The sequence below is a fragment of the Bombina bombina genome, chromosome 1 (assembly GCF_027579735.1).
Source record: "Bombina bombina isolate aBomBom1 chromosome 1, aBomBom1.pri, whole genome shotgun sequence".
NCBI classification, from domain to species: domain Eukaryota; kingdom Metazoa; phylum Chordata; class Amphibia; order Anura; family Bombinatoridae; genus Bombina; species Bombina bombina.
Genome location: NC_069499.1, coordinates 844,927,067 through 844,943,278, shown reverse-complemented (window position 1 = coordinate 844,943,278; position 16,212 = coordinate 844,927,067).

Genomic DNA, 16,212 nt, shown 5'->3' with positions numbered 1-16,212 from the left:
GTTGAGGGTCCTGGAGCCTCTGCTAAAAAGGCCTATGGATAAATAAGTGTACTGGGTGTCTAATCAATGTTTTTTTCTATTTCCCGGGTCATATAAATGATCTCTGGGATTCTAAAATCAATGCCTTTCCTGTAATCTATTATTCAAAAGTATGCCATATGTCCTCTTTCATGCTGTTGTTTCTGTTGAGGCTCCGGGAGCCTCTTATAAAAAGGCCTAAGGATAAAGAAGTGTACTGGGTGTCTAATCTATGATTTTTTAGATTTCACGGTTGCAAAAAATTATCCACGGGTTTCTAAAATCAATGCCTTTCCTGTAATATATTATTAACAAGGATGCCATATGTACTTTTTGATGCTGTTGTTTCCGTTGAGGCTCCGGGAGCCTCTTATTAAAAAGGCCTAAGGAAAAATAAGTGTACTGGGTGTCTAATCAATGTTTTTTTCTATTTCCCGGTTGCAACTAATGATCTCTGTGTTTCTGAAATCAATGCCTTTCCTATAATAATTTTTTCAAAAGGATGCCATATGTCCTCTTTCCTGCTGCTGGTTTTGTCGAGGTTCCTGGAGCCTCTGCTGAGCATAAAAAAAAAAAATTTAACTTGACTTAATAACTGAAGCATGACTTCAGGAGTCAGGTGTGGTCGTAGGTAGTGGTTGTTGTTAGCAGATTATTTTTATTGCAAATTGCAATTGCCACAGCGTGCATAAAATGTGCGTCACTAGTCAAAATCTGACCTTTTTTTTTCATTCAGGGGTGTCCGGCGCCATATTGGAAAGGCAAAAAACAGGTCTCCGTACCCGTTGATATAAGGGGTGACTATAGTGCTTTTACCAGGCTCCTCTTGGATAGCCCCAGAAAGTGTGACTATGAATCCCAAAAAGAAAATTAAATTAAGGTTGAAAAATAACTCCAAAGTAACTTGTAAGACCTGGAGCTCCTCAAACGCACGTCCTACCGCAACAGCTATAGGCTCCGCCACCCACAAATCTTAACTTTTTAATGCCAATTGATATTGCCACAGCTGGAACAACAGTAAATAACATGTGCGTCACCACAGTCTCCGAAGCTGTTGTCGGATGTATACAAAAACACTGATAAAGTATTCCTTTAGGAGCGCAAAGAGATGGCTACCAGAACACTCCAGGAACTTCACAAGAGTGGCTGTATTGTGTTTCTGGTGATGTTTGAGACATCTGGGTAGTGTACAGGGAGGGCAAAAATCCTCTCCATCTCTGTGCACCACAGGACAGGACGTCCTTGTCATCCATAAGCACATGAAATTGCTGGCATTTTCGTTGCTTCAAGAAGTTCATTTTTTGTGGTGATAGTACAAAATTAAATAAACTTTGGTTTCCTACCATACTCAAGACAATCTTGTATTTCAAGCTTCGTACTTGCTGTGGGAAATAGTGGCCTGTCCATACCAGGAAGATGATTTAGACAGAAGTAACGAGCTCTGCTTGCAGGTGACACATGTTTATGGTCAATCATCAAAGGGGTAGCGTGCAGAATATGGCTGATGGCCCCTTATTCACATGTTTGTCCAGAGCCACAACATTTGCAAACAGCCAGAAGAAAGGTCGTTTCTCACCAGCCTTAAGTTGAGCTTCATTTACCAAATGCTGATATTCAAAAAAATAGACAAACAGTGGCTTAAATAACAGATTTGCGATATGGATTCACCAGAGCAAGGTCATTGCAAGTACTAAGTTCCCAATATAACAAAATTAAAATGCCACAACTATGCAATATTCACCTTCAGATTATTATTGTTACACTCCATTGTACTCCTATGCCCAGCTTCCTGCTCTTGTTTTTGTTGAGGGTCCTGGAGCCTCTGCTGAAAAGGCCTATGGATAATGAAGTGTACTGGGTGTCTGTTCAATGTTTTTTTTTTATTTCCCGGTTGCAACTAATTATCTCAGTGTTTCTAAAATCAATGCCTTTCCTGTAATCTATTATTCAAAAGGATGACATGTGTCCTCTTTCATGCTGTTGTTTCGGTTGAGGCTCCGGGACCCTCGTATTAAAAAGGCCTGAGGATAAATAAGTGTAACGGGTGTCTAATCAATGTTTTTTTCTATTTCCCGGGTCTTATTAAAAAGGCCAGACGAAAAATAAGTGTACTGGGTGTCTAATCAATGTTTTTTTCTATTTCACGGGTCATATAAATGATCTGTGGGTTTCTAAAATCTATGCCTTTCCTGTAATCTATTATTCAAAAGGATGACATATCTCCTCTTTCATACTGTTGTTTCGGTTGAGGCTCCTGGACCCTCTTATTAAAAAGGCGTGAGGATAAATAAGTGTAACGGGTGTCTAATCAATGTTTTTTTCTATTTCACGGGTCATATAAATGATCTGTGGGTTTATAAAATCGATGCCTTTCCTGTAATCAATTATTCAAAAGAATGACATATCTCCTCTTTCATGCTGTTGTTTCGGTTGAGGCTCCTGGACCCTCTTATTAAAAAGGCGTGAGAATAAATAAGTGTAACGGGTGTCTAATCAATGTTTTTTCTATTTCACGGGTCATATAAATGATCTGTGGGTTTCTAAAATCTATGCCTTTCCTGTAATCTATTATTCAAAAGGATGACATATCTCCTCTTTCATGCTGTTGTTTCGGTTGAGGCTCCGGGACCCTCTTATTAAAAAGGCCTGAGGATAAATAAGTGTAACGGGTGTCTAATCAATGTTTTTTTCTATTTCACGGGTCATATAAATGATCTGTGGGTTTCTAAAATCTATGCCTTTCCTGTAATCTATTATTCAAAAGGATGACATATCTCCTCTTTCATGCTGTTGTTTTGGTTGAGGCTCCGGGACCCTCTTATTAAAAAGGCCTGAGGATAAATAAGTGTAACGGGTGTCTAATCAATGTTTTTTTCTATTTCACGGGTCATATAAATGATCTGTGGGTTTCTAAAATCTATGCCTTTCCTGTAATCTATTATTCAAAAGGATGACTTATCTCCTCTTTCATGCTGTTGTTTCGGTTGAGGCTCCGGGACCCTCTTATTAAAAAGGCCTGAGGATAAATAAGTGTAACGGGTGTCTAATCAATGTTTTTTTCTATTTCACGGGTCATATAAATGATCTGTGGGTTTATAAAATCGATGCCTTTCCTGTAATCTATTATTCAAAAGAATGACATATCTCCTCTTTCATGCTGTTGTTTCGGTTGAGGCTCCTGGACCCTCTTATTAAAAAGGCGTGAGGATAAATAAGTGTAACGGGTGTCTAATCAATGTTTTTTTCTATTTCACGGGTCATATAAATGATCTGTGGGTTTATAAAATCGATGCCTTTCCTGTAATCTATTATTCAAAAGAATGACATATCTCCTCTTTCATGCTGTTGTTTCGGTTGAGGCTCCTGGACCCTCTTATTAAAAAGGCGTGAGGATAAATAAGTGTAACGGGTGTCTAATCAATGTTTTTTTCTATTTCACGGGTCATATAAATGATCTGTGGGTTTATAAAATCGATGCCTTTCCTGTAATCTATTATTCAAAAGAATGACATATCTCCTCTTTCATGCTGTTGTTTCGGTTGAGGCTCCTGGACCCTCTTATTAAAAATGCCTGAGGATAAATAAGTGTAACGGGTGTCTAATCAATGTTTTTTTATATTTCCTGGGTCATATAAATGATCTCTGGGATTGTAAAATCAATGCCTTTCCTGTAATCTATTATTCAAAAGGATGACATATGTCCTCTTTCATACTGTTGTTTCGGTTGAGGCTCCGGGACCCTCTTATTAAAAAGGCCTGAGGATAAATAAGTGTAACGGGTGTCTAATCAATGTTATTTTCTATTTCCCGGTTGCAAATAATGAATTGTGGGTTTCTAAAATCGATGGCTTTCTTGTAATCTATTATTCAAAAGGATGACATATGTCCTCTTTCATGCTGTTGTTTCGGTTGAGGCTCCGGGATCCTAGTATTAAAAATGCCTGAGGATAAATAAGTGTAACGGGTGTCTAATCAATGTTTTTTTCTATTGCACGGTTGCAAATAATGATCCGTGGGTTTCTAAAATCAATGCCTTTCCTGTAATCTATTATTCAAAAGGAAGACATATCTCCTCTTTCATGCTGTTGTTTCGGTTGAGGCTCCGGGACCCTCTTATTAAAAAGGCCTGAGGATAAATAAGTGTACAGGGTGTCTAATCAATGTTTTTTTTCTATTTCCCTGGTCTTATTAAAAAGGCCTGAGGAAAAATAAGTGTACTGGGTGTCTAATCAATGTTTTTTTCTATTTCACGGTTGCAAATAATGATGTGTGGGTTTCTAAAATCAATGCCTTTCCTGTAAGCTATTATTCAAAAGGATGACATATGTCCTCTTTCATGCTGTTGTTTCGGTTGAGGCTCCGGGACCCTCGTATTAAAAAGGCCTGAGGATAAATAAGTGTAACGGGTGTCTAATCAATGTTTTTTTCTATTTCACGGTTGCAAATAATGATCTGTGGGTTTCTAAAATCTATGCTTTTCCTGTAATCTATTATTCAAAAGGATGACATATGTCCTCTTTCATGCTGTTGTTTCGGTTGAGGCTCCGGGACCCTCGTATTAAAAAGGCCTGAGCATAAATAAGTGTAACGGGTGTCTAATCAATGTTTTTTTCTATTTCACGGTTGCAAATAATGATCTGTGGGTTTCTAAAATCAATGCCTTTCTTGTAATCTATTATTCAAAAGGATGACATTTGTCCTCTTTCATGCTGTTGTTTCGGTTGAGGCTCCGGGACCCTCGTATTAAAAAGGCCTGAGGATAAATAAGTGTAACGGGTGTCTAATCAATGTTTTTTTCTATTTCATGGGTCATATAAATGATCTGTGGGTTTCTAAAATCAATGCCTTTCCTGTAATCTATTATTCAAAAGGATGACATATGTCCTATTTCATGCTGTTGTTTCTGTTGAGGCTCCGGGAACCTCGTATTAAAAAAGCCTGAGGATAAATAAGTGTAACGGGTGTCTAATCAATGTTTTTTTCTATTTCACGGTTGCAAATAATGATCTGTGGGTTTCTAAAATCAATGCCTTTACTGTAATCTTTTATTCAAAAGGATGACATATCTCCTCTTTCATGCTGTTGTTTCGGTTGAGGCTCCGGGACCCTCGTATTAAAAAGGCCTGAGCATAAATAAGTGTAAAGGGTGTCTAATCAATGTTTTTTTCTATTTCACGGTTGAAAATAATGATCTGTGGGTTTCTAAAATCAATGCCTTTACTGTAATCTATTATTCAAAAGGATGACATATCTCCTCTTTCATGTTGTTGTTTCGGTTGAGGCTCCGGGACCCTCGTATTAAAAAGGCCTGAGGATAAATAAGTGTAACGGGTGTCTAATCAATGTTTTTTTCTATTTCCCGGGTCATATAAATGATCTCTGGGATTCTAAAATCAATGCCTTTCCTGTAATCTATTATTCAAAACGATGACATATCTCCTCTTTCATGCTGTTGTTTTGGTTGAGGCTCCTGGACCCTCTTATTAAAAAGGCCTGAGGATAAATAAGTGTAACGGGTGTCTAATGAATGTTTTTTTCTATTTCAAGGGTCATATAAATGATCTCTGGGATTCTAAAATCAATGCCTTTCCTGTAATCTATTATTCAAAAGGATGACATATCTCCTCTTTCATGCTGTTGTTTTGGTTGTGGCTCCGGGACCCTCTTATTAAAAAGGCCTGAGGATAAATAAGTGTAACGGGTGTCTAATCAATGTTTTTTTCTATTTCCCGGGTCATATAAATGATCTCTGGGATTCTAAAATCAATGCCTTAACTGTAATCAATTGTTCACAAGGATGACATATGTCCTCTTTCATGCTGTTGTTTCAGTTGAGGCTCTGGGAGCCTCTTATAAAAAGGCCTAAGGATAAAGAAGTGTGCTGGGTGTCCAATCAATGTTTTTTTTTATTTCACAGTTGCAAAAAAATTATCTATGGCTTTGTAAAATCGATGCCTTACCTGTCATCTATTGTTCAAAAGGATGCCATATGTCATCTTTCCTGCTGTTGTTTTTGTTGGGGGTCCGGAACACTATTCTAAAAAGGCAGAAGGAGAATGACCTGTACTGTACTGGGTGTCCAATCATGTTTTTGTTTTCTATTTCACTGTTCATAATAAATATCGCTGTGTAACTAAAATCAATGCCATACCTATACTCGGTTGTTCAAAAGGATGGCATATGTGGTGTTTCATTCTGTTGTGGTTGTTGAGGGTCGTGGCCGTGGGACAGCGTATAAAATGGCTGAAGGAGAACAACCTGTACAGCCTTGCTCCTCTTTTTAGGCAGGCCAGCTCTTTGCATACATGCCCACAGACTCTGTAACGCATGCCTCTTTTAGGGAGAGGTGCAGCCATAATGCAGGGTCAGAAACTCTGCCTGCAACTGTTATACTCGATTTTGCGAAAGGAAGTAAGCTTACCATGGTTCCCTGCACGCACGTATTGTTGTTATATTTTGGTGAGGGTAATCATGATGGCCATGTAGACCACCACCACTGAGAGTCCTGGAAGAAACAGGGATGAGATGAAAGAGCTAAGAATAGTAGAACTTGAAACAACAGAGTTAGCTATGGCTATTCATGCAGGCCATATAGAGCTGCCACCATTCGGTGTCGTATCAGCTATTAAACTAATAAGAACAGTACTACCAAAATACAGCCAATGAAGGGCCTTAGGAAGACTGAGCCAAGGTTTGATTGTAGTATTTGGTTAGGCTAATCATGATGGCCATGTAGGCTAATCATGATGGCCATGTAGACCACCACCAAGAGTCCTGGAAGTAACAGGGATGAGATGAAAGAGCTAAGAATAGTAGAACTTGAAACAACAGAGTTAGCCATGGGTGTTAGTGCAAAACTGCTTGGCTTTTGGTGCGGCTATTCATGCAGGCCATATAGAGCTGCCACCATTCGGTGTCGTATCAGCTATTAAACTAATAAGAACAGTACTACCAAAATACAGCCAATGAAGGGCCTTAGGAAGACTGAGCCAAGGTTGGATTGTAGTATTTGGTTAGGCTAATCATGATGGCCATGTAGACCACCACCACCGAGAGTCCTGGAAGTAACAGGGATGAGATGAAAGAGCTAAGAATAGTAGAACTTAAAACAACAGAGTTAGCCATGGGTGTTAGTGCAAAACCGCTTGGCTTTTTTTTGGCTTTGGGTGCGGCTATTCATGCAGGCCATATAGAGCTGCCATCATTTGGTGTTGTATCAGCTATTAAACTAATAAGAACAGTACTACCAAAATACAGCCAATGGAGGGCCTTAGGAAGACTGAGCCAAGGTTGGATTGTAGTATTTGGTTAGGCTAATCATGATGGCCATGTAGACCACCACCGAGAGTCCTGGAAGTAACAGGGATGAGATGAAAGAGCTAAGAATAGTAGAACTTGAAACAACAGAGTTAGCCATGGGTGTTAGTGCAAAACCGCTTGGCTTTTTTTTGGCTTTGGGTGCGGCTATTCATGCAGGCCATATAGAGCTGCCACCATTCGGTGTCGTATCAGCTATTAAACTAATAAGAACAGTACTACCAAAATACAGCCAATGAAGGGCCTTAGGAAGACTGAGCCAAGGTTGGATTGTAGTATTTGGTTAGGCTAATCATGATGGCCATGTAGACCACCACCACCGAGAGTCCTGGAAGTAACAGGGATGAGATGAAAGAGCTAAGGATAGTAGAACTTGAAACAACAGAGTTAGCCATGGGTGTTAGTGCAAAACCACTTGGCTTTTTTTTGGCTTTGGGTACGGCTATTCATGCAGGCCATATAGAGCTGCCAACATTCGGTGTCGTATCAGCTATTAAACTAATAAGAACAGTACTACCAAAATACAGCCAATGAAGGGCCTTAGGAAGATTGAGCCAAGGTTGGATTGTAGTATTTGGCTAGGCTAATCATGATGGCCATGTAGACCACCACCGAGAGTCCCAGAAATAACAGGGATGATGAGATGAAAGTGCTAAGAATAGTACTACTTGAAACAACAGAGTTAGCCATGGGTGTTAATCCAAGACCGCTTGGATTTATTTTTGTATTGGGTGCGGCTAATCATGCAGGTCATATAGAGCTGCCACCATTCAGGGTTGTATCAGCTATAAAAATAATAAGAACTGTACTATCAAAATACAGACAATGAAGGGCCTATGAAGACTGAGCAAAGGTTGGATTGTAGTATTTTGTTCGGCTAATCATGATGGCCATGTAGACCACCCGTAACAGGGATGAAAGTGCTAAGAATAGTACTAATTGAAACAACCGAGTTAGCCATGGGTGTTAGTCTAAGACCACTCGGCTTTTTTTTTGGTTTGGGTGCAGCTAATCATGAAGGCCAGATAGACCTGCCACCATTTGGTGTTGTAACAGGTATGAAACTGCAAAGAACAGTACTACTTAACACAACCTACTTACCATGGGTCCCAGAGCATATGTTTGGTTGTTATATTTTGTAAGGGTAATCATGCAGGCCATATAGACCTCCACCAATAGGGTGAGTATGAGTAACAGCTATTAAAATGCGAAGGACATTACTAATTAACACAACATAGTTACCATGGGTCGCATACCAAGAGCAGATGTCTTATTATTATATTTTGTATGGGTAATCATCCAGGCTGTATAGACCTCACCAAATAGGGGGAGTTACAGAGATTAAAGTGCTAAGAATGGTAGTACTTAAAACACAACCTAGTTAAAATAGGTAGCAGACCGCATGTCTTATTATTATAATTTTTCAGGGTAATCTGGCAGGCCATATAGAACACCCCCGATAGGGGGGGGGAACAGGGATTAAAGTGCTAAGAAAAGTACTAATTAACACAAGCTAGTTGGGTCCAAGAACGCAGGTTTAATTATTAGAATTTATTAGGGTAATTATATATCTAACAAATCTATCTATTTCTCTTCTATCGATTCTATCTAACTATCAATCTATGTATATCTATCTATCCTATCTATCAATTTATCTTCTGTCCGGGATGTTTTGAGACAGCCACTTTGGGAATGTTAGTTGATTTAGACCCATTATGGCTTAAAAGCAGACTCTGCATAAACTATGTAATTTTATATGGGAGTTTTGCCAGGGATCCCCCTCCAGCATGCGATAGTCCAGGTGTTAGTACCCTTGAAACAACTTTTCCATCACTATTGTGGCCAGAAAGAGTCCTTGTAGGTTTTAAAGTTCGCCTGCCTATTGAATTCAATGGCGGTTCGCGGGTTCGCGACCAATACCGGAAGTTCGATTCCGCCGTTCCTGAACCGAAAATTTTAGGTTCGCGACATCACTAGTGATTAATAAAGAGCCTGCTTTGCTTACATCTTCTTGATGAGAGGAGTACTTTGAAGTGAAGTCACCTAACGGCTCAGATTACAAAATGATGCTTGAATTTATTAGCGCTATTGAGTGCTAACTGTTCAAATGAAATCAGTAGCGCTCATATCACAACTTGAAAGTAAAACTTTTTTTGCTTGAGCGAAAGCCTCAGACGCACTACCATCTGGAGGTCGGATAGCGTGGCCTTGCTAAGTGCTTTCCCCATATACTTCTATAGGTGTGCTAAAAAACCCTGTTTCGGCTTTTGCTCGCACCCAGAAAGTGCACTAAGCCTAACATAGCGCTGCGGAATCTCTTTAGCGCTGCGGAATCTGTTGGCGCTCTACAAATAACCGATAATAATAATAAGCGATATATTTATATATATATATATATCTATCCTATTCTTAGTGTGTGCCCACAACATTGACAACACACCCTTTGCTATAAATAGTGCTCAACTAATCTTGTCCAATAAGCACTGTATATATTATTTGTTGTGCTACATGCAATATGTACTCACAATATGTGAGTACAATATGTGCTATATACAATATGTACTAACAATATGTGCTATATACAATATGTACTCACAATATGTGCTATATACAATATGTACTCACAATATGTGCTACATACAATATGTACTCACAATATGTGCTACATACAATATGTACTCACAATATGTGCTATATACAATATGTACTCACAATGGCCTCTATTTATCAAGCCTTTAACTTCCCTGCATTCGCCGGCACCAATACACTCGCCTAAGATCGCCCAACATCGCTGCCGCGAACCTGAATACGTTCTCCAAAATTATCAAGAAAGCTGTCAAAAAGCCGCGCACCAAGTACGGAGCGATGAGCAGCGGACTGTTGATAACTAACAGTCATCGATCTCGCTGCTCTTCGGCTTATTCACAGCTTTCTTGGTACCCTGTCACTAAGCACCCACACTATACTATACTGTTTAACCCCTAAACCACAGCTCCCGGAGCCCACTGCAACTCTAATAAAGTGTTTAACCCCTAAACCGCCGCTCCCGGACCCGAACGCACCTAAATAAAGTGTTTAACCCCTAAACTGCCGCTCCCGGACCCCGACGCACCTAAATAAAGTGTTTAACCCCTAAACCGACGCTCCCGGACCCCGCCGCATAAAAATAAAATGTTTAACCCCTAAACCGACGCTCATGGACCCCGCCGCCACCTACATTAAATTTATTAACCCCTAATCTGCCCCCTCTACACCGCCGCCACCTACATTAAATTTATTAACCCCTAATCTGACCCCCCTACACCGCCGCCACCTACATTAAATTTATTAACCCCTAATCTCCCACACCCAACGTTGCCGCCATTATATTAAATGTATTAACCCCTAAACTTAAGTCTAACCCTAACCCCAACACCCCCCTAACAAATATAATTTAAATTAATCTAAATAAATATTCCTATCATGAAATAAATTATACCTATTTAAAACTAAATACTTACCTATAAAATAAACCCTAAGCTAGCTACAATATAAATTATAGTTACATTGTAGCTATTTTAGGATTTATTTTTATTTTACAGGCAACTTTGTATTTATTTTAACTAGGTAGAATAGTTACTAAATAGTTATTAACTATTTAATAACTACCTAGTTAAAATAAATACAAAAGTACCTGTAAAATAAAACCTAACCTAAGTTACAATTACACCTAACACTACACTATAATTAAATTAATTCCCTAAATTAAAATAAATTAATTACAATTAAATAAAATTAACTAAAGTACAACCCCCCCCCACTAAATTGCAGAAAATAATAAAATAATTACAATAATTTTAAACTAATTACACCTAATCTAATCTTCCTAATAAAATAAAAAAGGCCCCAAAAATAATAAAAAGCCCTTCCCTATACTAAATTACAAATAGCCCTTAAAAGTGCATTTTTGCGGGGCATTGCCCCAAAGTAATCAGGTACGCTGGGCCGGAATAGTGCAGAGCGTACCTGCTAGTTTTTTGATAAAATCTGTAGTAACGTAACCATCGATCTGAGTCCGGCGGATCATATGTTACGTCACTATATTCTACTTTGCTCAATCCCCCAAAGAATTAGCAGCAAATCCAGTAAATAGCCACAGCAACAAAGTTCAAAAGTAATAAAGTATTTATTGAGCCAGACTGCAAATTAACAACAACTTTTTGGACAGAAGTCCTTAGTCATGTATGGTTAAACAGATACTGACCTCAACCTTAAATACCTATGAAGACCACACCCCCAACCCCAAGTTACCTGTACACAATTCACCTGTTAATCACAAATCCATATAGTGGTCATGTTATATAAAAAACTAGCTGCTATAATTCATATATTCTACATAATAAGTTTACACATTGCAAATAGGTGAATACAATATACATTGTATTTAGTGACTATGTACATTTCTTATTCTGTTAATACTATTACAAAATATATATATATCTCTTACACAATATCCATTTGAGCTATAAAAATATAGACCAGTCAAGTTCCTTATTCATTGCTTCTGAAATCAAAGTACCAGGTTCAAAAATCCAGAATGCCTCTCGTTTTTTAAGTAATTTAATACGGTCCCCTTCTAGAATGTCTCACCTGTTCAAAGATTTAAAACCTAAGTTGGCTCAAATTATGTCCAGCTGACAAAAAATGATGGGCTACAGGGGCTTCAATTTTCTTTGTCCTAATATTACTCTTATGTTGGGTAATGGTCTCCCCTACATACCCTAGCCCACATGGGCATTTAATTAGGTAAACCGCAAAATCTTTATTGCAGGTTTGATATCCCCTAATGTCTTATTTCTTGCCTGAGGATGATAAAATGTTGAGCCCTTAATTAAACTGTTACAATTTGAACAGCTAAGACATGGATAGCAACCCAATGCCGACTTGGTACTACACAAGAAGTTTATTCCAAAAAGGACCCATATAATTCAACAGAATACTTATTTATTTACAGCACATTGAAGGGCTGGAGAAATTCCCTTGCAAGGAGCTGGATTCTGATTTTATCAGAGTAAGTATAGTGCACTCATTTTTTATTGGGTTAATTTCCACACACACAAGTGAAGTTTTCTCATCCTCAGCAACATTTTTGATCACTGAATAAGAAGAAGAAGAATCAGGACCTGCACTTCAAATTCTAAACTCTACTGGACATAATTTGAGCCAACTTAGGTTTTAAATCCTTAAACAGGTGAGACATTCTAGAAGGGGAGGTGACAGTAATAAATTACTTAAAAAATGAGAGGCATTCTGGATTTTTGAACTTGGTACTTTGATTCCAGGGGGGATGAATAAGGAACTTGACTGGTCTATATGTTTATAGCTCAAATGGATATTGTTTAAGATATATATATATATATATATATATATATATATATATATATATATATATATATATATATATTTGTGAGAAGAGTGGTATTAAGGTGCTGGTGTCAGAGTAGTGGTTTTAGTACAAAAATCAGAATATTTTGATATAGAATGTTCTATGTGATAAACCCTGCTCAGGTGTTAATACCAGTGGAGTCTATACTAGAGATAATAAAACACAATGTAGTAAAGCCCAATTTAAGGTACACAATGTGAATAAATAAATGTGAATAAAAAGATTATTCAGTCCTATATTTAGTACCTGGATGAGTGATATCAAAGGTATTTGCAATTTATGCCATATATAAGGGTAAGATAGGATCCCAATAAAGTCAATTAGACCTCCTAAAAAGTCCTTTCACAGCAAAGAATACGGATAGTTCACTTACTATGACATAATAAAGTTCACAAAGTTCACAGGTTATCTCAGTCCCAAAATCAAGTAGGTTATGTAGAATTAATTAGAAATGTTGTCTAATCCTTATGCTGTAAATACATGCCCACTTACTAGATGTAACCACAATCCTTTGAGGTAAGTGGGAAGCGTCTTTAGTGAATACAGTTGTCCCTCAGCAATCTCGAAAAGCTGCTTCTCTGCCTCTTTGGTGTAGTTAGAAACACTGCTTCCCTGCTTCCTTAGTATGGTAGAGATTTCTTTCTCCCCCCAACTACACCAAAGAGGCAGAGAAGCAGCTTTTCGAGATTGCTGAGGGACAACTGTATTCACTAAAGACGCTTCCCTGCACTTGCCGTCATTTCAGGTATAAAGGCAGCCAGTTCATTCATCTACTCTACTTACAAAAAACTTCTCGGGGTAACACCTAGCGCTGAATCATTTTGCTCTCTTTAAATACAATATATATATATATATATATATATATATATATATATATATATATATATATAGTATTAACTGAATAAGAAATGTACTTTGTAAATAGGTGAATATAATCTACATTGTATTTAGTGACTATATGTAAACTTATTTTGTAGAATATATGCATTACAGCAGCTAGGTATATATATAACATGACCACTAGATGGAGGTGTGATTAACAGGTGAATTGTGTACAGGTAACTTGGGATTGGGGGTGTGGTCTTCATAGGTATTTAAGGTTGAGGTCAGTGTCGGTTTAACCATACATGACTAAGGACTTCTGCCTGAAACGTTGTTGTTAACTTGCAGTCTGGCTCAATAAATACTTTATTTCTTTAGCACTTTGGTAGTGCAGCTATTTTCTGGATTTGCTGTATATACACACAGTGTTGAACCCAATGAACAGATGGTCCAGGTGCAAGATTTTTTTTTAGCCCCCCCCCCCCTCTATATGACTAGTTTTTGTATATACGCTAATATATATATATATGTGTGTGTGTTTATATATATATATATATATATATATATATATATACACACACACACACACACACCGTATATATGTATATATTTGTGTATATATGTATATGTACAAGCACACACACACACACATATATATATATATAGTGTGTGTGTGTGTTTGTATATATATATATATATATATATATATATACCGGGATATACATAAACACACACCGTATATATGTATATGTAGGTATGTGTGTGTGTATATATATATATATACTATATATATATATATATATATATATATATATATATATATAAATAAGCAAATTGTAGTCACCAAGCACTCACGTTATTCAAATAGCGCCTAGGTGCAGTACATATAGATATTATAAACAAAAACAGAGACCGCACTCTTAGGTCTTATTTTCACCACCACTGTGGACTTTAATCAATCTGTAACGTTTCGGGGTTTCCCCCTTTGTCAAACATAACATATAACATAGTGCAAGCCCCTAATATATACACAAATAAAATCTCTTACCCCCAGGTGCAAACATCCAGCTCTGCCTGCGACGGGCTTCCGGCAGCGTTTACTCTGCGCAACTGCACATGCGCGAGGCAGCACTACGGAACCCCCAGCAGGCCAACTGCAAGAAAAAACAAAGTAAAAATTACTGTAACTTAGCAACGGTAATGCTTAGTCAGATACAAAGGAACAGTGCTGTAAGAATAACTTCTACATAATACAAATGCCCCATTTACATTTGTGACATATCCTCATCTGTATTCAGATAATAAGGTATCATATGACTGATGTGTACATCAGAGTCATTTTCGTCTTACACTGGCATTTTAGCCCGGTATCAGAGGAAGGGGTGGGGGCTTAGTATTGACAGCAATATGCTCACAGCTAGTGAATCTACATAGAGGGACTATGGAGCATATGGAAAACTTTCAAAATTAGAATTAAAATTAAAAATGGAGCTGGGACTATTCCTATAGGGATATTATATATATCTCATTCACAATTCGGGATTTTAGATGCAAAACTTTAAACTATACTGGAGTAGCAATGCTTTAAATGTTTGGGCATGTCAAGTTATGATATTAAACAACTCCCTCCTGTAACAAGATGGTTATTCACATGTTATTATTAGATTTCATTGTCTCCTTACAGGAAACAATGTAAATCAAAATTGGTATTCAGTCCCTTAGGGGTTAATGTGTCCAGTGTGTGGATCCACCTAGACTCCTTTTGTAGCAATAATTTGCCTCTGTCGCCACCCCTGGGCAAGGGGGGGACATGGTCAATGATCACATATCTCAGGTCCTTGACCGTATGCCCATGCTTAGCAAAGTGCCTGGCCACTGGCTGTTCAGAGTCTCCGTTCTTAATTGCTGTTCTAATGGCCGCCCTGTGATTCGCCATTCGTGTACGCAAATCATCTGTAGTTTTTCTAACGTAAAATCTTCCACATATACAGTGTAACAGATATACAATGAAAACAGTTGTACAGGTAACACGATACTTAATTTTGAACCTCTTATTGGTCCATGGATGTGTGAATTCACTGCACTGTATTAGTGCACTGCATGTCGTGCACCCCTAACATTTAAAACATCCAATTTTCCTGCCCTGTTTCAGCCATGTAGAACTCATGTAAGCCTGGGTCATATCAGGACGCATTAGTATGTCCCTTAGAGATTTGCCCCTCCGGTAGCTGATCATTGGTGGACTAGTTTCTTGAAGAGGTAACGTTTTATCACTTGAAATTATTTTCCAATGTTCATCTAAGACTCCTCTGAAATCTCTCTTATCCGGACTGTATTCAGTGACAAATGTTAGTCTGTCCATGGTTTGTTGGTCCTTATTCTGTTCTCTGCTGGTTAAAGCTTGCTCTTGAGTCATATTCACAGCTTGGGCATAGGCTTCCTGTAACACCTCATCCTCATATTTCCTTTCTTTAAATTTTTGATACATGTTGGTAAGTTGTTCTTCCTTGCCTTCTCTGGTTGAATTGTTTCTCACCACCCTGCGAAACTGTGATGTAGGTAAAGCTTTTTTTATCCCTGCGGGGTGACAACTTGTGTAAAGGAGCATTGAATTCCGATCTTTTGGCTTT